The sequence below is a fragment of the Hyaena hyaena genome, unplaced genomic scaffold, assembly GCF_003009895.1.
Source record: "Hyaena hyaena isolate Hyena2069 unplaced genomic scaffold, ASM300989v1 scaffold_314, whole genome shotgun sequence".
Taxonomy (NCBI): Eukaryota; Metazoa; Chordata; class Mammalia; order Carnivora; family Hyaenidae; genus Hyaena; species Hyaena hyaena.
The window spans coordinates 1,091,951-1,115,635 of NW_024080947.1; the positions used below are offsets into that span (position 1 = coordinate 1,091,951).

Consider the following 23,685-nt stretch of genomic DNA (forward strand, 5'->3'; position numbering starts at 1 on the left):
TGTTCCACTATTTAAATGACTCCTTCTGTAACCATTTGATATTTCCTTCTCTAAATGAGACTGACTGGTCTCCACTAAGTAACAGGATGTCGTGGTTATAGTCTCACTGTGCTACTGTGAAAGCACAGTATGTTATATTTAACAAATAGGTACTCGGGTATTCAAGTAAATGACAGATAAAGGTTTAACATTCACAGGGCTATTTGGATTTATATGCTTCTCTTAAAAATGTAAATGAATTTCTACTGGGTAAAATGTGGCAAAAATACATTTCACCCTGGAAGCCTTGCATACACCCCTTCTGCATGCTACCATGAGCACGGCCATCAGGGGACAGCTGTCAGCACTTAATCTCCCTTTACAGAAAGAATTCTACAGTTTAAGATGTGACCATGACTTGTCACTTTATTTTCAAAGTAATTGGGTAATTATTATTTGCTGGTTCTTGACTTCATTTTTAATGATTGCATAATGACATATAAACTTTTTTCCACATGACACCACAATTAAGCAAATTCTTCAAAAAAGTCTTTTCTGTTAATTTTGTTTTCTTATAAATTTGTCTTCTTTCATATGATTGCTTTAATATTTCCTCCAAATAACTTATTTTTTAATTTTATGTTTATTTATTTTTGAGAGACAGCGAGCGAGCACAAGCAGGTGGGACAGAGAGAGAGAGGGAGACACAGTACCTGAAGCAGGCTTTAGGCTCCGAGATGCCAGCACAGAGCTTGACGCAGGGCTCAGACTCACGAACAGTGAGATCATGACTCGAGCTGAAGTCACACACTTAACCAACTAAGCTACCTGGGTGCTTCTCCTCCAAGTAACTTTTAAATGTTATTCTTGTCCAAACAATGTTTGCATTCAATACCCTTGTAACATTTTAACATTTAAAATGAAGTAGCTCACAATGTAGGTGTTCTTAAATTTTCTTTCTTTTTATTTTTGCATCTGTCATGTTTAATTTAATGATAAATTTTCTTTTAAGTTTTAAATGGCTTCAATTTTAATTCTTTGATTTTTTATATGAAAAATTATTCTAATTATGACTACAGTAGTACCTAGTAGTTCAATAAATATACCAAACAACTTCTTATGGTTAGTGTGTGTGCATGCGTGTATATATACTTATGGCATTTTTTACCCAACACTCACCTGACTCAATACCAGTCGGGACACAGACCTATGCAACACTAAATGCAGAGATAAATAATTTCATGGTGCCCCAATCAGCAACTCCCAACCAGTCCTCTCCTCTTTAGTGGGAGTGAATGATGTTTACGTGAGTCCATGAGATTCTTTAGCAAAGCAAACAAGTTTGTATGTGTACACGTGAATTATACTTTCTTTTCTCTTAAAATGCATTAGTCTAATTTTTAATGAATTAGTAAAATTAACCTGAGAACTCATGATGCTACAGAACTAGACATGCTTTAATAATGTTGGCAAATGGTAGAGTTGGTACTAATTGCTGTAGCTATTTAAAACTATTTTTTAAATAAAAAGTGAGTCAGCGGTATAAAAAAATAATTTGGTATCGACTGAAAATTTTTATTAGAAAAATTAATCACTTACAAGGAAATCAGTTTGAAATTCTATAGAAATTTTATATTCCCCTTGTGAATTTCTGGAACAGTATATAATTTATATGAGAATATTTGAGAAATCCTAAAAAGTATACGTAAAAATCAATAATGTATTTCCACTTGAAGGAATCATGCAAAATATTTCGCAGAACAGAATTTTTTACTTGATTACATTTGGACACTGAAAAGCTTAATGAATTCTTAGCTCTTCATTTCAATTTGGTGCGATGATTTGGGATGGATATATATATATATACATGTACATATATACAGGCATATGCACACATGACCTATATTTAGCAAAAAGACTGGACACTAAGTGGCCTCATAATTTTAATAGGTTCTTTTATTTAAGATATATGTGGCAGAACAGGAAAAAGGTCTCAGATTTCCTGCTTCATGTCTAAGTATTCTTTCCACAGCCCTAGTCTTCCAAGGGCCTAAACAGAGTGATGGCATAATTCTTTTGATACCATAACACTATAACCGGCAAGTGGTAGATAGCTAGTAAGTTCAACAGACACTTCGTGAATGATCCTATTTAAACTAATTACGGTCATGGGCAACCACACTTACAGCATTCAAAGAATTTTCTCTCACTTAGCATCTTAATAATGAAAAATATTTCCATATTACAAACAAAAACAACTAGGTTATGAAATCTTGACATTTAATTCAAATATTTAATCTGAAAACAATTCATTAGAGTACTTGCTTGCACTTATAATAATTGAATCAATCCACAAATTCTCTTTTTATGTATGTAGACTTAAATCAGAATCATAGCTCAAAGGAAACGTCATATTAAATTTCACCCTGAAATCATTTTCCAACAAGAATCACTTAGCAAAAATTATTTAACTCTTACATTTTTCTAGGATATCAAACTAAAAGACAGAGTGAAAGTCGACACAAAAATATATATTTTTTTACAAATAATTACATATAGGAGTAGTAATGTATTATATGATTATTTTATGAAAGAAAATTTGTTCTCTGATGTAAGTAAAGTAACAAGTAATGCTACATATAATTAGAGTTATAAATGTCACAAATATTTTGTAGACCTATTAGAGGAAAAAAATCATTTCTTTAGATATCTGCAAGGAAAAAATACTTATTATCAACATAGTCATTTCCTTCTCAAACTGACTCTCCCCTTGTTTCAGCTCATCCCCTAGGGGATAAATAAGATTTTTGCTACTTCTTTTCTTAGACAAGAAAGATCAGTTCCATGATGCCTGGGGATTAAATCCTGAGACAACGATGGTCCTGGAGATGGCAATTTATGGAGGCCTTTGAGTGACTGCTCTATTGGTGCTTACTAAAGAGGGCCCAAGACCTGGGTGAGACTCTCACTGACATTTTGTTTAGCAGTAATAAAGCTAACAGTTCTTTGTAGTGTAATACCTATATATATATATTTAAGCCAACATTCTGAAATTACTTCAGAGTGTTGGCCCAACTTTGTGAATTAGGCAGGACATTTTGACACGAGGAAATTATTTCATTACTGTTATTATTGTTGTTAACTGCAACATGGAGCCTTTAAGCACATCCTACGTGCCAGACACTGTTCTAGGCATTTTATACACATCAAACAACTAATTTTTCTAGAAAGTATGTACTCTTATTGTCCCCAGTTTACAGATGAGGAAACTAAAGATCAGAGGAGTTACACAGCTTTCCTTAAATCGCAAAGCTTATAAATGCCAGAGTTAATATTCAAATCCAACCAGTCCAACTCTAGGGTGTAGCTTCTTAACCACTATAACTTTGACACTTTTCATGTAAAACTGCTTTAATAATGTTATTAAATGAACTGTAGTGTATAACATACATGAGGCATTATGAGTTTATTCTGCTTATATTCACTTTTCTTGGTACTTAGAAACTTGAAGATCTTTCCATAGTAGTTTCTTGTTTTAAATAAGCTACATAAAAACCAAGACTATTTCAGTCTCTACCAATTTCTAAGACTGATTCCCAAAGAATTTTTATTCAAGTTTTAAGTCAAAATGAATAACTTTATTTCATGAAGAAAGTAAACTGATTAAATGATTAGCATACTAGAGATCAATTCTCAAGGTATCTTTAAGAAAGAACAGCTCTGGGGCGCCTGGGTGGCTTAGTCGGTTAAGCGTCCGACTTTCGCTTAGGTCTCGATCTCGCGGTTCGTGGGTTCGAGCCCCACGTCGGGCTCTGTGCTGACTGCCAGCTCAGAGCCTGGAGCCTGTTTCAGTCTGTGACTCCCTCTCTCTCTGACCCTCCCCTGCTCACGCTGTCTCTCTCTCTCTCCTAGAAATAAATAAAACATTAAAAAAAATTTTTTTAAAAAAAGAAAGAACAGCTCTGTTTTTATAAAGTCACAAGCCACTAACCTTTACTGTAGTTATTTAATTAATGTCTATCTTCCCTGACAGAGTATAAACTAGAGGGCCACATCTATCTTATTCATGATTATATCTCCAATGCCTAATGCCATGCCTGACATAAAGCAATTTTCCAGTAAGAATTTATAGAATGAATGGATTGGATTGGGTCTTTTATCTCTTAAGTTCATTTAGTAAAGATCTCACAATAAATAGCACCTTAATATTGCTATTGATAGCTATTTCATGTAATATTTTATATACTTGTATGACTATATTACTTTTTAAGATGTGCCACAGATTTTCTCCAAATAATCCTTATAAATCTTAGCAAGAATTCTTTCTTTATAAATTTCTGTCATAGACTCAAAAGAATGAATTCTAGAAGGCACTCCATTTTATTTTCCACATTTAAAAGATTTTTCCTTACATAATGATTTGAAAAATGTTCTTTTCCTTCTCACAACTATGAACAATAACTTTCATTAAAATATTCCATTCTCAAACTTCCAATTCAATACCATTGTTAATCACCATTTCTTCTGACAGTAGTAGCTCCAAAATTCCAAACAGAAGTCATTATATTACAACATACACACCCAATCAGATACTGGATTGTTTGTTAAAAAAATTAAAAACTGATAACTACTGGTAGACCTTTGTTTGCTTAGAAAAAGGGCTATTTTTTTATTGATTTCAGTAAATTAAATGTATCATCTTCCATCTGTGATATACACACATCTGTTTTTAAAGCATCTTTATATGGCTAACTGCCCAATTCTCCAGCTGACATCATAGACCAATCAAAGCTAACTGCACAGAGGCAAAAAGAGCTGTCAGAAAAATGTAATGTAATGGGAACTGTTAGGTATGTTACCCGGAAAGGAAAAATTCCCTCCAGACACTCTTGGGAGGTATGGAAAGGACTCCTTTCTTCCAGCACTGTTAAGTAGAATTACCTAGGTATTAGAGCTAGGAACTTCAAATCAGAATACTGAGGTTGGTGACCTTCTTTTGAGTAATTTAGACATTACTGCACGGATGAAATTCAACACAATAAATTTAAATAAAAAGTTAACGGAATTAATTTTGATTCTGCTACTTGATAAAGACATTTACTAAATATTTTAAATAGCTTACATATTTTAGTAAAATAGGCAAAGATCATTTCCACTGTAAAACTAAACTTCTTGAATTTTCATTGCATACGAGACTGCATGCTCTAATTCAATCTGTTTATACTATCAGATGAATAAAGAAAAGCTGGTCTTCAATGAGAGTTTCTAAACATGTTGACAGATGGGGCACCTGAATGGCTCAGCTGGTTAAGTGTATGACTTGATCTCAGCTCAGGTCATGGTCTCATGGTCCTTTGTTAGATGGAGTCCCATGTGGGGCTCCCTGCTCAACAGCACAGAGCCTGCTTGGGATTCTCTCACCTCTCTCTCTGTCCCTCCCCTCCCCCTGCTCACACATGCTCTCTCTCACTCTTAAAATAAATTAAACATTTTAAAAAATAAAAATATTGACACATCTAACATTAAAAAACTAATTTCATAATTCTTCAAACATCACTTGTGTCTTTGCCTTAGATGAGATTCTGCGTCCCATAGAAAAACTGTAAACATTTATTAGGCATCCAAATACTCTTCCATTTTATTTTCAAAAATTTAATGCATATGTGTTAGAATAAATTTATAAAAGAAACAAATTTTATATTCTTTTCTTTCAAAAAGGGATAAAAGTTGATTAACAAAATCATACTGCCATTAAGAAATGTCTACATGTAACAACTCAATGACATAAATGAGTGATAAATAAATCCTTGTACTAGATAACAGAATGGAACAGTTGCTAAGAAAGGAGAGTAGTTATTTTATGGTTGACATCCTTTAACTTAAATTCAGCTGAAGGAATCAGAGTCCTCATTCACTGTATTCACTCCTGAAATGTTTAAGCACCCCCTAAGAATTCTCTCCTCTAAGTGAAATTCTCACATAAGAATGCTACTTTGACTAAATTCTTGATGTTACTTTGTTGTAAATTCTTTTTTTAGAAACCTAAGAAAATAGACTAGCAGCATAAAAAATGTATTTCTCCACAGTTAACCAATTTAATCTTTCTGCACACCTTGCTTAGAAGATACCCATTTAAATAGAATTACAAACTTTAAAAGTTAAAACAAGTTATCAATTCACTTTAAAAAGTAATGTATGGGTTCTGTGTGGGTTGCTTCTACTCTCATAGTGACTTTTGCCTTTCCATAGTATTGGTTCCAGTTGCAATTTTACATTTGTCTGAATAATTTCTACACCATAAATACTATTCTACACGGAAGTTCAAGAGCAGTTAAAAAAAGAATCTGTTTTTAACTGTGACATTGTATCCTTAGCACCTAGCTGAACGGATGGCATATAACAGATAATCTCTAAAAACTGGAATTACTAGGTAGATGGATTGAAGGACAGATGTTGCCATCTTAGTTCACTGTCAACATCTGAATGCTTACATAATGACAGATGCTGTGTTACGCGCTTGCCACATATGCTATTCCTGATATGTTCATTATTAAGCTCTAGGAAATAGTTAAAAACACAGTCACATTCAGTTATGATCATTTTGACATCTCTAACTGAGCAAGACAAATTACTCAAACTATGTCAATCTCAAAAACTGTAAGTCTGACAACAAAAATCACAATATATTATTAATATCTGAGCTTCAACACCCATTATCCAGTTATCACAAAGCTACTATGGCCATGAGATACTAAAATAAGCTCTGATAAACAGAATTTTTTAATTTCAACCTCTATAAGCTACTACTTTCACTTCTGTCCAAAGTTAACATAACTAACCACGAATCTGAGAGGGCACAGATGTCCAAATAAAGGGATAATCTAAGAAGTAAATACAAAGAGAATAAAAACATTACATTTAAGGCCACCTGAAGCATATAAAAATGTAACCAAACTTAAATTATTTTCTCAATGTAAATGTGTATTACGGCAGGGGTGAGATGTCGATTTTTTCACCAAAATTTGATACTGTATTATAATATGAACAGGTACTTCACTTCATTTTAACATCTATTCCTGATATGTTAGTATTTCCCACAGAGATGTAGTAGCAATGATACAATTTTAAAATCCTAATGCTAAACTAAGTGGATTTAATTATGTATTTCCCTTCTCCCCACCCATCATTTTATAATGAGAGTAAAAAACAAAACAGAGATCAATAGACTATTTTATTGCAGTTTATGACATTTGCTTTAGTAAGAAGCATCTATGAAACTAACAAATTCAGTTTTGTATAAATTTGTTTTTTAAAAAAGTTAAACTTCACTCAAGCAATATTTGTAAAATGCTGTTTTTTTTAAAGAGAACTGGTTCTCTACCAAAAAAAACCCTGAATTTGTTACACAATTATGAATTACATAACTTATTTTTGACATTTTTAATTAGTATCTTATCAACACTAAGAATATAAAATCTCTATAAAAACCATTCTTTGCATTTATTTTATTACAAATGTAAGTCACAGACATATAAGTTCAAAATTCAAATATTTCGCATTATGTCCTAGATTTTTAAAGCTCTAAAATTTTAATTCAAATAATAAATGGTATGCTTTACACACACATACACGCACGCGTGCGCGCACATGCATGCACACCCACTCACACATAATTTAAATGAAAACTCTTACCATTGATTTTCTTTTGATAGTTAATCACTCCATTAGTTTTTCTTGATAGGGCCTTCCTATTCAAGCAGACAGTAGCCAAATCACAAAATGACATTTGGATGCTCACGTCTTCTGATGGGGAGTTTTCGGCCAATTGCCAGTTGAGAATTTAAACTGAAACTAAATTACCCAAACTTTATTAAGTTGTTTCCACACCCACCAACTGATAATGATCAATGACTCTAAACTGGAAAATAAAGTGAGTGACTTTGATTTATATCCTTTCAAGCAGTCATTATATTAAAGAAGAAATGCTAGGACAAAAGAAAAAAAAACCTCTAAAATTCTAGTATCTTCCAAGAACAGTCTTAAGTAAACTTCCAATTTCTTCTAATGAAGTTCCTCAATTATTTTGTAACCCAAATTAACACACAATAAAAATGGAATTTATTCAATGACATATCTATAAATTGTACTGTCACAAATTTAAGTTCTGTCAAACACTGACTCCAAATATTACAATATTTGGAAATATTTTGATAGTATCATGTATATTCATAAAATATTTACTAAACCATCAACTACTTGTAGTAGTACATACCATAAGAAGTTAAAAGTAACACTGAAAAGACATGTCCTACCTGCAAATATCATTGTTTGTATTAAGAAGACAAAAATGCATGGATACTAACTTCTAATTACAGTGCAACAACAACTCAGCCCTTTTTCTGCACCAAATTTAGGCTCTTTTCCTCTTAATTATTACAGCTAATCTTTGTAAAGGCTGTCAATTATATATGATTTTCAACCATTAAACTTTATGATTGTTGAGTTTTATAGTCTGTTTTGATGCCTTCTCAAGTATGAGACATATTAAACAGTTCCAATATGTTAGTAAGATATAGTACAGAGCTCCCATCATTTCTGCCCAGCTATAGAAGTTGACCCATTTCAATAATTTTTTATCCTTGACCATTTAAGTGTTTGGAAAATATACATCATAATAAAGCTAAAAGGAAAACATGAAAGCAATGGAAAACATGTCCTGAGGTATCGCATTTACCACTGACGAAAAGTTATTTCTGAAGGTCAAGTATAATAGTCTAAAGTGCATAAAACTAGTTATGTAATACTCAGATGAGAATGCTAAACATAACATGTAACCCCCAATTCTCACATATTCTATGTGCCTACCCTCTCTCCTATACATACACAAGCACATTTATACACACACATGCACATCTATTCCAACCTATACCCTGACAGGCTTTCTGCTATCAATAACCTGATATCAAAGTATTATGTAAAAGAGAATATAAGGTGAATAATAAATCTATGGTTAAATCTTTCTTGGGTAGTATGAGATACAAAGGAAAGATGAAATTCCTTTCTCAGCAAGTTTATAACCCAAAACTTAACATGGGGGTGGAGGAAGGACCAAAACAGCTCAGGAAGACATATAAATGGTTAGATGTTCAAGAAAGAAACAAGAGCACTGGGGCAGCTTAAATTATTTGAATAGGTTTGTCATATGTGAGGCTGATCTGAGAAGACTTTGTAACAAATACATTTTTAAACAGAAAATATACAACAATTTTATTCTTATTTAGCCTGATGAAATCCACAAAGCAAAAATTAATCACATAATACAGCTATAGAAGTAGTCACGTCCTTACTCTGGAAGAAGAGCAAAGATCTGTTTTTTTAGTCAAATGAAATTACAGAACACTGGATATATTTTTTAAAAATGGGCCTTCAGTATGAGTTCTAAATTTGCTATGTCACTCATTCTAGTAATGCTAATCATCATGGCAGTAATTTAATTTTTAATACATGACACATATCCTGAAGAGTACCAAGAGATTAACAAAATCACGAGTCAAAAAAACACAGAATGATTTGCTTGGTGTGAACATTATCGATAATGAACCCAACACAACAAAACTAGTTTCACATTCCAGCAATAATGAAAAGCAAAGACCTGCCAATGTGTTTGAATGTATGTATGTATGTATGTATGCATCTATCGATAAAATATGTTCTACTAATCTACTGATAAGAGCTTTAGATTTTAACATCCCTAATTTTATAAGTGAAGAATCAGTTCCAGTAACAGAACATATTGGTGCTAAGTTACACAGCTAGTCAACAGCAAATCAAGACCCCTTAAGAACAAATAGTTTTGTTACTATAATCAAGGAAAGAAACAGTTGTATCTCAGAAAAAGATACTTTTCTTAGAAAGATTTCAATTTTTTAACTTCCATACTACATTTCAAACATTCATATCATCAGCCCCAACAAATGCAAAGAACCAATTCATAAAGTTAAGGAAATAAAGCTATATGATTAAATTGAATTCTCTTCATACACTTTAAGGCATACATTCAGTCTTACCCCAACTCTTACAGACTAAGAACATGGGTTTGAGGAATGTATAAAATTGTATCAAATCTTTTTATAAAACAGACAATTTCCTAGAATTTGCCAAGATACTACTTCTATTTTTCTTTCACTTCCTGGCACCCTCTTTTACCCATTTTTCATAAATTGTCTACCAATTAAAGCATGCTACATGGATAGCATTAGAAATAAGAAGTCTTATCTTGAATGTTTCAGGTGATATAACTAATACCAGTTATATATAAATGGGCAGAAAAAGATGTTCAGAATATTTGTAAATGGGAAACATAAAAAGAAACAGTCAAAATACTGCTTAGATTTAGTTGTAAGGATAAAAGTTGGCCACTAACTCATCTGAGATTTCATTGTCTATTCAGTCTTAACTAATAAGATGCTTCTAGTGAAATACAACAACTTTTTAAGTTCAGTTGGTCTCAAAAGTCAGAGTACTCCTTAGGCAACATCTAAATCCTTTCATTACTCATCAAAACTCTTTTGAACAGGCAACGATGCTAAACAAATTAATTCTACCTTACCACTACCATAACAATCACAGATCTGTACTTAAGAACAAATCTCAATAAAGCTCATTTCCTTTAGAAGTGAGAAACCTTGCTTTGTTAGATTTAACTCACCTTTAAATTTCATACGTCATTCTTAAACATAAAAAAATTTTAAATCACATCTTTGATTCTCATTAAAATCTTGCCTCCAGCCCACTCACTATTCCCTTCCCAGTCTTTCTGAGAAGTTTTTTTTTTTTTTAATTTTTTTCTTAATGTTTATTTTTGAGAGAGAGAGAGACATAGTGCGAGCAGGGAAAGGGCAGAGAAAGAGAGGAAAGCACAGAATCTGAAGCAGACTCCAGGCTCTGAGCTGTCAGTACAGAGCCTGACACGGGACTCGAACTCACAAACCATGAGATCGCGACCTGAGCTGAAGTCAGATGCTTAACTGACTGAGCCACCCAGGTGCCCCTCTGAGAAGTTTTTAATAGGCAATTTTGTAGTATTTCATCATATTACATCTATGGAACTTCTCAATCAAGGTGTTCATATTACTGTGAGACAGCTCCTTAAAGGCAGTGCCTTTGTTTTTTCCCTCTGGTATCGTCAAAAACTCAATGGCACTACCTGTGTATTTAGGGTACTTATTAAGTGAATGATATCCTTATAATCTGACCTGTAAATGGATTAGCTAAAACCTATGGACAATTATAAAATTTCATAACAATAAATGTGATATACTAGAGCACCCATGCAGTACTGTTTCAGGTTACTGAAACTTGCTCCAATAGGGTAAAATATAAAATGGTCTGGAGACCTCTGTGAGGTTTCTAACTTGTCTACATGATTTCTAGAATAACATTTACCTTTGCATTAAAGAAATAGCACTCACTAGTAGTTTATGAACTCTCTGGAGATATCAACAAAATATTTCAACATGATGAGTTCTATTGGCTGAAAAAAAGGTCTCCTACATTTATTAAAAAAATACTTCTCTTACCTCAGAATCTGTATTTCAGTCTTCTGAAATATTCCACCTTATTTTATTTGTATGATCAAGCAAATTAATCAACAAAATCTTGTCCTATACCATTTATTTGTGATTAAAAAGATATTAAAAGCTACTGTATTTTAGGGATATTGACTCATTAATCATTACAGTATCATACTGAAATAGGCAAATGTCATTTCCAAAGTAAGTGGATCACTCATTTTAAAACATAAGGAAAGGGAACTAGCATTTATTAAAATATCTCCTACACTAGATTTAAGATCCATTATTTTTAATCCTCACAACCCTGAGATATAAGTACCACATACCCATTTTCCAGCTGTGAATCTAAGATTCTGGTGCTATTAAATGATCCAGTTATAAACCCATTCACTGTCTGTCTAGCTTCAAAATCCAAACCCATCTCTCTTAATCATCTGGAACACATGCCAAGTACCATACTTTTTGGAAAAAATAGGGGGGAAGGGGTGTTGGGTACAAAGAGGTTCATGAGATGGGGGAAGGCACCAAATGAAATAAAAATAAACATCATAAAATCCAAGTACTTCCCTCACTAGAGTGCTCTTCAAGCCCATTAAGAACCTTCTTTCTCTTACTTTATTCACAAATACTCTTCTCTGCATGCTAGTAGCCCTATGAATTAATATCAAGCTTTGAAAAACAGAAATACCATTTAACAAAACTCAAAAGAACAACAGCTATTGACAACTGTTTATTGTTAAGGACAAATGGCCCTATAACATACCTCAGTAGCCCCTGGAGACACAGTATTAACAAATACCCATCAATAATCCAGAATCATTAAAACCTATAAGGCTTTCTATGACACTTTACAATAAGAATGGCTGAGATGAAATGTTTTAGCAACCAAAGAAAGGAAGCATGTATTATCTGGAAACATACTAATTGAATATCCAGTGATAGTAAACTATTTTATCTAGAAAACTTCAAGAAGTATACATGCTATCACTTTATATTTTCAAAACAGGATACAGTACTGTGAAATCAAGCATTATAAATGTAGAGGAACAGTATTAAAAATTCCAAAAAGTATAAAGTTCTTAATTTCAAGAAAACTACAGGTCCTGTATTAACACAAACTGTCATAAACTATACTCCTTTCAAAATAGACTTTTACACCCTCACTACTTCAAAGACACAGATGAAGTATCTGTTGTTCCAATATACTTTTCCTCTCTCTTCCCTTCTCTCTGTATCATTACACTTAAGACTTCTCATCTTAACTTGAAGAAAAATGTCACATTATGTAGTATGACAAATGGAACAAATTAACATTTAAATTTCACAGGGTATTTAGGAGTTATGATACTCTCAATACCAGACTGCATACAGGTTGACTCTTTAAGAAATGTTACAGCTCCTGTACTAAAACCCAGTTTCTCTAGCCTCTTAAGCAAGGTTTCACACAATAATTAGCACTGCAGTAGGTAATTTAGCTCACGTGACCCTTTGTACAGGAACAATTCTGAAACACAGCAGCCAAAAGCATAGTTATTTATTTGTTCTGTTACCCTGATTTAGGGGGAAAAAGGTGAAAGAGGACCAGTTCCATACAAAGAACACAGTATTCCACAAACATAAGTAAAATTTAGCTGAAAGGAAACTATATAACAAAAAGTCAAGCCTGGTCAAACAGAGGAACTTAGCTGGCAACAGAAAAAGCATAAACCATTTTGGCCTAGATTTGTTTGTAATGGCAGTGTGACCCAGATACTCAATATTTGGCTAATATTTAGAAATCTAAAAACTGAAAGAAACGGTTTCAGATTAAATATTTTGATCACAATGATGGATGCTTAATGTATACAATTAGCATTTTCTATACAAAGATTTTAAAACTTTAAGTATTTTTGCTTTGTAAATAATCCCATAAATTATATTCCACCCTTATAATCAGATAATAAGGATGACACAATTACAGAGATCCTGGTACAAAAATCCTTTTGTACCAGAATGAGACTATATGCTTTTTCAAAGTAAAGCTTATCTAAGAAACTGTATTTATCTAAACTAAGTTTGTTCCATTTATGCCCACACAGTTCATTCTACAGAGCTGTCTATTAAGTGACAAGAAAATTTTTGGAAAACAATCCTCAGTAGTTATAAAGTTTTGCTAACAAGGTGCTGGAACAGGAGACAGAGAACAGACTCCCCAGAGACCCACCTCACACTTCCTGGGAGTGATTGGGAAAGCCGCTGGTGCTTCATGTAAGCACACATTTCAGATAGCACATGCTCCTTAAAGCACCTGTAGTGGCCAGTGCTGGGCGTTTATCCAGGGCCTTCCTAATGATCCATGATTTGAATCAGTATCCAAGTCTCTCCCAGTAGACTGTGTGCCTCAGGGGAAGCTGACAGACCCTGAGCCTCCAGCCTAGCTCACAATTTGTCTAACCCATTATTATGGTAAGTCCCTTCTCCCTTATCAATGATTAGTTTAGGTATTTTAGAATTAGACAAATTTAGGTCAATGAGAAGCAAGCAGGGATGAAGGAAGAGAAAGAAAAAAAGCTATACTGCCCTTGAAAGTGAAGTTATCTTCTTTGGATCTGAAGAAACACAAAATCCTGATTGCGATTGGTAGCCATTCTGTTAACTACAACACTGGGATAAAGTAACACTATGTAGAAGAAAAGTAGAACAGAAAGACGAACCAAGTCTGTTAAGAAATCACTGAGCCACTGGCTTAACTAACAATGTTTGTCTGGTGCAATAACTTACTTCTGGTGCTTTCTTACATGAGTTAATTAATATTCTTTTTATTTAAGCTAAAAATCAGATTAATTTGGAAACAAATTAGCTTTTAGAAAACTGATAATGTACCAAGTTCTAAACATGTTTAGAATATTATAAAATCTATTTTTACCTATTCCTGGCTTTTAAAGAAAAGTGTTATATATCACTTTTCTCTGTTTTCTTAATGCCTACAATAACTGTATACTATATATGTTATTGGGAGGCAATATTCAAAACATCAGAGTGTAAAAAACAATCGAGCCTCTTCTTATTAATATAAAAGTTAAATTATGCTTTTAATACAGTACTGTTTTCATAAGTCCCTGATCTACTCAGATTGCTATAGTGTGATTTCTCTCTGATATCACAGGTCTCTTGTTTTTGGGGTACTTTACTCCTAACTGTTTAAGAGAGAACCATTAGACTTTCATCTATATTGATTCCCATCCCACTCCGAGTTCCCAGTTATGCATATTCAGAATGCTTATTTTAGGGACAGTGAATTTCTCTTTGAACTTAGTTTAAACTAAAAATACCAGCTAGATAATTAGTTTTGCACTTCTTATAAATAATCTCATTTCCTCTTCTTTTCCTTTCCTTCCTAATTTCGACATTTCCTTTGCCTAGAAATAATTTTGATCTTTTATGTACATAGAGAAGACCTCTATAAAGCAGAAGGTATAAAACAGAGACCTTTGGGCCAAATATATTCCACAGGCCTATTTTGCACAGTAGTCAGAGTATTTTTAAAACAGCTAAATTAGTTACCAACTAATTCACAAAAAGATGTGTATTTTAGAATCCTTTTGAAAAACTAAAATACTTGGCAACAATCAGCATTCATTCTTACATGGCCACAATCAAGTGAAAATAGAATGCTAGCTTTCTCTCTGCCCACTAAGATGAGCATAAACTTTCTACAAGTCCAGTCTCCATATATGTCCCCAAATGGCCTCATTCTTCATAGTCAAAAGTCTATACAGATGTTTGACGTGCTGCCCCTGATACAGCAGCTAGTGACACCCTTAAGTACATAAAAGATACTGCTGGCTAAGAAAATAAAGCAATTCATAAGGTATTCAGGGAAGTAGGTTTCCAAAATTTTCTCCTGTCGAATCTTCTAATTTAACTAGGAGCTTATTTCTAGAACCAATGATCTAGCAATAGCTTCTTATCATAATAAAGAAAAAAGTGTTTCTTAACAGAATGTTCCTTGAAACGAAATGGTTTAAATTCCTCATCTAAGTTTCAACCAATCAACCAAGAATAGGAAGAATCAAAAATATTCAATCAACTTTCAAATCTGTTACTGATTAAGGAGTGGTATGAATAAAATAACATGCACTGTATGTATACACATCATGTGTATATGAAATTACTTATATGATTTACCATAAAAATTAAGATGTCAAATTCTCTACTGAAACTAAATTCTCCCTACGCTATTTAATGGATTCAAGCAATAGGAATTAGCTCAATTCACAAATTATTTAAGGAATAATGGTTTCTAAATTATATAATACAGTCACTTCCTAACATCAAGCACACGTTATTGAAGGGATTTGGGGGATTATCTTGCAAACATTCAATGCATGGAATAATAATACGGGGTTTGTATGTCTGTCAAATCCCTAGGCTTTGTCTACCTCAAAAATATCAAATCTATCACCTTCTCTCCAACTCAACTGCTGTAACCATCATCTCCAACCTTCTGTACATAAATAGCTTGTAACAACAGGCTTCTATATTCACTGCAGTCAGATTCATGTTTCTCAAATGAAAATTTAATCATGTTACACCTCTACTTAAAACCTTTCCAAGGCTTCCCAATATCCTTTAGGATACAGGCTAAGATCACATCATCTGTTTCCTACAGGTGTCTCCATGTTTATTTCCTTCTTCTCATTGCTCAGCTAACACTGGAATCCTTTCCATTCTTTTGCTTTTGCAGACACTATTTCTGCTACCTGCAATGCTCTCTGACTCATGCTGGTTCTTCCCAGCTAAGTCTAAAAGCTACCTCTCTTGTCCTTGCCTGACTTGCCCATCAACACTACCCCACCATCCCAGGCAGTTAGGGTTGCCTATTACGTACTCTAGCATCACCCTAGAAATTTTCTCTTACTGTTCATCGTAGTTGTAATTATTTGTTTAATTTCAGTTTTTTCCAAAGTTTTTGATTTCATGAGTACACAGACCTTAATTATTTTATTTACTGTCTTACAATATAATTTAATGTAATGCCTGGTATACAATAGCATTTAATAAATATTTGTTGAATAGATCTCTTAAAATTGAAGTTAATCCACAACTAAATTATCGTTGAAAAGGCAGCACAGTACAGTAGATAATTCACTTATCTAGAGGTCTTAAAGACCTGGTTATTAATCCCATATCTACTACTTATTGTGTGACTAGGTCTCAAACACTCCGATTCTATACTTTAATAACTCTATAAAACACCTGATGTCTTCCTTATGTAGTTGTTGGGAGGGGTAAATGAAATAGTCTATTTTCTCAACTCTGAAATGTATACTTTTTCACTTTAATATTTTTCAAATCAAGAGGAGTCTTAGACTAGATATCAGAAAAACCTTGCTAGTCATTACACAGGTTATAATACCTTGTCACTGCCTACCCAAGTGCAAACTTAGACATGACCAAGAATATGCCTTTTACCTGTCACCTCCGTTACCTGCAGATAGAAACATATACAGTGGAGTTTTAACCTAACATCTCATTCTTCTGGATGAATTTAAGAGAAATTACTTAACTTCTAATAATATGTAATATAATTAGTAAAAAAAAAAAAAGCTACAGGTTTTAATTAAATAGGAAATGGAAACCAAGCCATAAATTGAAGTATGCTATCAATCCTAAAGATGTCAGAGGTCAAGACTAGCATGTGGCTGCAATGCTTATCGCTAAAAGTAATTCAGAATAATCCTCAGATAGAATGCTCCTTCCTCCCACAAGGAAAGTGTTTCATTTTTTCCAAAAAGGGAGGAAACTGTTTTTAAGTCAAAGGATGTCTCTTATAATTGCTGATTTATTTGAATAAAATACAGTAATATGCCTATGTTCTGCCAATTAAGTGCGATACAAATTAGGTGCCCATTATGTGCTGTGTCCAAAAATAATGCTTTACGTAAAACTTAATAAAAGCTTCTCCCAAAAATTATGTATAAAATCTATGCATAAAAATAAGATGAAACAAGATTCTAATGTCATTCATAATTTAGAAGAAATGAAACATTCCCCCTTTTAGTAGACAGACTTGACAAAACTGACTCCACGTCTTTCATCCTGTTCTCACTTTTAGCACTTCCCATATAATCCATAACAATGTCATATCTAATTATTTAAAATATTCTCCTGCAAACCCTGTTCTAATATCTAATCATCACTACTGTCCAAAAATTCTTCCTTATGTCTTTCTCCACTCCTTTGTCTGTTATATTTAATGTGACATTTTATTTGTTTGTGTCTTTGCAGATATTGTTTAAAACCAAATCAATATGCTCTTCAATGTGATCTTCAAGAGTGAAATAGGACAAGGGCTTTCACTTATTTTATACTGGTTTTCTAGGACTTGCTCACCTGGTGACATACTGATAATATGACAGGTTGGTGGCACTGGAGACTACTGAGACTAAAACAAATAATACCTGACACAAATAGAATCAAATCTTTGCCTATCAGTGCCATGCTCCTTAAGCAAAGAAAATATAGTATCTATGCCCTCCTTATAAATGACCACCGGAAAATTACGTATCTCTTCAGACTTCCTTCTCAGATTCAGTTTGTTAGTCCCTACAGCAAAGGCCTTACACATTAAATCATGAATAAGTTCTGGAAGATGACCTAAGAAGACCACTTAGGAAAAGTCACAAGACTTTCCTGCATAATGGAAGGTAGAATAGAATACAGAGCTATGGCAAATAAGAACAGCAAATTTGTTTAAATATTTTTACCAACCAGCAGTTCATTACATTGTAAACAGCCCATATAGAACAGTTTATAAAGAATTTTGCATGAAACAGATGCTTAGATTAGAAGACCTATAATTTATGTGACTATTATAATGTTAGTCAAAGTGGAACGAACCATCAATAGTCCTTAATAAGGCTGGTAAGACTTTAGATAAATCATGACTCATCATTAAAAATACACCTTAAGTACTATCATCACAAGTCTATACATTAATTAAACATGAAGGACATAGGAAAAGGTACAGTAAGAGTAACTGAATTTCCAGCACTATGCTGTGTACTTTAAACAAATCATCTCATTGAACTGGTAAATTATCCTGTGATGTTAACATTACTAGGTACAGTTGAGAAAATAACCCTTAAGTGACTCTATTATAAAGTCAGAATAGAAATCCTCATGTGCCTGACTATACCAGTTTGTAAAATGTGGTAAATGGTAACAGATGAATTCATAAAAAAAAAAAAATCCCCGTGATAGAGTTTGAGGTTCCAAAGTTGGCTACAAAAATATATCCCGTCATATTTTCTCTTTTATAGTGTGATTTCCTGCACCTAGAAATAAAATCTATTTTCCCTCCTTTTGATATGGGCTGATCTTGTGACCTGTTTTGAGCAACAGAATGGGCCAAAGGGATTCTGGGTTACTCATGAATCGGAGTCTTAAAAGAGCTACAACTTATGCCTTTGCCTTTTGGAACATTCCTTCTTGGAATCTGGCTATCCTACTGTGAGGGAGCCCAATTAACATCACAGAGAAACACCCTTAAGGAAAAGGAAGGACCAGGGGCCAGCAACCTGTATCCACTGCAAGTCATGTAAGGAGACCATTTAGTCTGCCCTGCCTTCCTGGCACTGCAAGGAAAGCCACACAAGGCAGAAGACTCACCCAGTCAACCCTTTAAATGATGAGAAATAATAAATTACTGTTTAAGCCACTAAACCTTACAGCAGTTTGTTATGAAGCAACTGATAAGTAAAACACTATTTCCCTTAGAAATGTAATTCAACAATACCAGTGTCAGCACTTAAATGACCAATAAAAACCAAAAACTATTTGGTTTCTGTGACTGAAATAGAATTGTGAAAAACCATAATAAAGCCTAAGTTTTAAGAATTACTAAGGGTTTGGGCACCCAGGTAGCTCAGTCAGTTTTAAGTGTCCGACTCTTGATTTCAGCTCAGGTCATGGTCTCAGGGTTTGTGAGTCTGAACCCTGCACTACGCTCCACAAAGACAGTGCAGAGCCTGCTTGGGATTCTCTCTCTTCCTCTATCTCTCTCTCTCTCTCTGCCCTTCCCATCCCTTCTTTCTATCCCTCAAAATAAATAAATAAACTAAAAAAAAAAGGTTACACTTAGTTTAAATAAAAACCAGTATGGTTTAGTGCTTAAAATCACAATGTGTCATAAAACGACAAGGACTATTTATGGATAAAGTTAATACTGACTGAATCACTAAGTCTTAAAATAAGAAAATAAGAAGGCATCACTTTAAGTTCAAAAAAGAAAGACAAACAGGTAACAAAGCAGAGTTTGGTTATATCAAAATAGATAACCCAGGTTAAATTTCTTAGCCTATGTATTATAGATTACCAAAATATGAAGAATAGCGTAAAATAAAATATACAGCACTGAATTATACTAAACATAACATCATATCTTATTCAGAACCTTCTTCAAAGAAGAATTAAATTATCAACATACTGAAGAAGGAGCAAAATATCAAATATTCATCAATATTTCCAGTCGACAGAGTCTGGATTACAGTCTACTGTCTTACATTAAGTTTGTTTTATGAAAGTACTGTTATACCCTGAAATATGCTGAATACACACAAATTTCCAAAAATACTTTTACATACTCTTAGGGATATCAGATGCTAATTTACTACAAAAAATAAGAATGTAGCTGATTTATGAAAGATAAACCATCATCTCCAGTGGTGTCACTGACAAGGAGATTATTAGGATAGACAGACAATTGCTTTGATCCAATAAAACAGAGTCTCTTATGATTTAAACAATAGAGAGAAAATAACCTGGCATAATTCCTACTTTGGTGCTATCATAAAAGATAGAAAAATGGAATTTCACATATTTAATATAATGCTATAATTTTTACAAAATAATTAAAATATATCACATAAAGAATAAAAATAATTTTCACGTTTTACCAAACTAACTCTATGTCATTTAATCTAGTTAAAACGGTTTCTGAAAAACTAGAAATTTAATGATTTACTCAACTTTAAAACTCAATTTTATTTTGCAGCACACACTATGGAAGATACTATATCCAAAAAGAAAAATGTATTTTGCTAAAAGGAATTCCCAAGGCAACTTTACCATAAGGGAAAGGTCTAATGATTTATAACTACTACATATCTTTTCAGTTGCTACTAGAGAATACACATTTAAAACAGATTCTTCATTTTCTCAGGTTGACCTCAGATATTCAGCAAACATTAATGCTGCAGCAATGCCCAAGCCCTTGCACATTCACACGAAGTTACTCTTCGGCTGTAAAGGATCCTTTTAAAAGAGAGAAAGTGAATATAATGGAGGAGAAAGGAACTGGGGAGGAAGAAAAAGCCGCTTTTGTGCCATATGAATTATTTATTCAGTCAAGCAATGAACTCACTATTTCCAACTCTAACAATCTATCAGGGAACTCTAGTGAACTCAAAGACTAATAAAGTTTAAAAACTATCACTGCTTAGCAAGCTTGATTTTTCCTACCTAAAAACATTTTTAACTTTGTAAATTATATTTTTACACAGTAATTTATATTTCTAATTTAAGTGTCAACTTTTAAAACAGACCAAAAAGTCAGCTAATAATTTTCATCACAGGATATGAGGAATTAACAAATCATTTTTTGTTATTCTCGTTTAATTTTTTAAATATTTAGTTAGTTTTGAGAGAGAGAGAGACAGAGTTTGAGTGGGGAAGGGGCAGAGAGAGTGAGACACAGAATCTGAAGCAGGCTCCCGACTCTGAACTGTCAGCACAGAGCCCGACGTGGGGCTCGAACTCACAAACCATGAGATCATGACCTGAGCTGAAGTCATATGCTTAACCAACTGAGCCACCCAGGTGCCCCTAATTTTTTGTTACTCTTAATTTAGGAATTAATTGCAAAAGTCCTCATTTATCAACCTTTTTACTACTACTATTATTTGTGTCTGCTTAACAATTAAATATCTTAAACTGGTTCAAAGAAACCTTTCTCCACTGGTGATAATGTCACTGAGATCTGTTTTACAGAAATCTCTAGAAGGTTGTCTGGTTCTTGATAAGTATAGCCAAGATAGAGTCAGATTTCCCTCACAACCATTAATGATGTTTGGTTGCCTAAATTATTAATAGAGATTAAGCCTCTGAATAAAGGCAGAGATAAGGTACTTGCTTCCTGAAAAGAGAAATAATCAGATTTAGTCTATGCTCATGTCCTTCTTTTACATATCTGAGATGATGCAGAATATTTGCTCCTTTTCTCATCACAAAATAATTTATTCTAGAATTATGAAAACAGTTTGCCTTGTGTATGAATGTTTGAATCTTAAATTCTCTCTTTCTGGCTTGGATTGAGGCATTTGTAATCTGTAACCCCCACACAGAATGAGAGACTCCTGAATGCTGAGAACAAACTGAGGGCAGATGGGTTGGCGGGGAGGGGAAAGGGGGTGATGGGCATGGAGGAGGGCACTTGTGGGGATGAGCACTGGGTGTTATATGGAAACCGACTTGACAATAAACTATTAAAAAATAATTTTAAAAAAGAATGCAACTTCTTTTGAAAAGTTACACATAAATCCTTACACTTTCATTCTCTATTTAAAATTGTTTGAACATGGTTAAATCTCAACAGAAGTATGTATAATATGAATGGACTATATTCTTTTTCAGATAAAATACCCAAATAATAAGCTTAGTATCTTGTCCTTTGGGCCTAGCTCCCTCCCTGGTCCCGCTACATCTGATTCTCCCTGCTTCTTTCCTTTCAGACAAATCAGCTGCTAAGACAGCAGCACTGATCCTTATTTAACCCCCAACCCTTTTTTTTTCCCCACAGAATGAGAATCAGAGCTGGGCAGTACTTAGAATTCATCTAGATTTACAGGGAGGAAACTGAGGTCCACACAAGTGATGTTATTAATCCAGATACCCGTAATTAGTTTGTGGCACAGCACAGATTAGAAGCCATGTTTCCAGACACCATCTGGTGCTCTCTGCTCCGTGTCTTCACCAACCTCCCAAAAGGATCCTGGAATTCATACTGAGGAGTATAAAACAGATAAAGCCTTTTGGAAAGCACTTTAGCAATATGTATAATGAGGCTTAAAAGGGTTTGCCCAATAATTCCACTCCTGGGATTCTATCTTGGGATAAATTGTCAGATAAGCTTTATATGCAAATATTCTTGTCAGGTATTTATACTAAGAAAAACATTTTAGAAAATATATAGCCAATAATAAGAGGAGGTGGTATATCTACTAAAAGAACTATACTGGAGCAATTTGAAATGTTTATTAAAATTTTACAGTAGTGTTATAAAAGGCACTTCCTTATGTTAAGTAGTGCTGTGTATGTGCCGAGGGAGACAACTTAGAAAACTTATGAATGTACACCAAACAAATGTTCTCAAACAAATCCTTAGTTTTTCATTAAGTGACATTCATTCTATTACATTAAAACTGACAGAAATAAGAGAGGAATTTTATTTTAAATAAGGGATTATAATGAAGAGAAAATGATCTCTAATAGATACAGTTGCCTTATTTTTTAAATTGGCATTGCACAATTCATTTTCTTTATCCAGAACTTCATAGGGAACAAAAACCTGCACTGATAATCACTCCAGACTGAAAATAAATTTCCCAGAACCTAAATAAAACCTCAGGACCCTTCTTAGCTAAAGTTGAACTGCATTTTACTTAGGAGAATTGGAATAACTATCTTCCAAGTGATTTGAAAGTGTTTTTAAAGTCCTCTATTAACCACTAAATACCCTTTATCAAAGCTTCTAGTGATCTTCAATAGAAGCCTTTCAAAAATCTCACTCTTAAAACTCTATAAATCTTGTCTAATCTTAACCCTAAATTTGGGGCTTAACTAGCAGAGGCAGAGTCTGAGGACACTGAAAACATGAAAAACATTCTATGCATCTATCATCAACCAGGCAGTGCAGAAAAAAAGGGCAAAGAATATTCATATTATTTAAGACTCAAAAGTCTGATAACACATTTATTTATTCTGTAACTTATAGTGAAAGAAGACATTGACATAACTGAACATTCATGACATATGGCAGAAACAGGACATAAATGGGACTTATGTGAAAGTTGACAAGATTTATTACACTTAT

General features: G+C 33.4%; 1 protein-coding gene and 1 long non-coding RNA gene across 6 annotated transcripts in view; one reads left to right on the forward strand and one right to left on the reverse strand.

The window, feature by feature from the left end:
* ZEB1 (zinc finger E-box binding homeobox 1) overlaps positions 1-23,685 on the reverse strand; it is a 197,909-nt gene that overhangs the window by 146,727 nt on the left and 27,497 nt on the right. The window lies entirely within an intron of this gene.
* Positions 2,810-21,029, forward strand: LOC120242746. Its single transcript, XR_005531155.1, has 3 exons — positions 2,810-2,935; positions 17,823-17,953; positions 20,758-21,029. It is a non-coding gene; the product is annotated as an uncharacterized LOC120242746 (long non-coding RNA).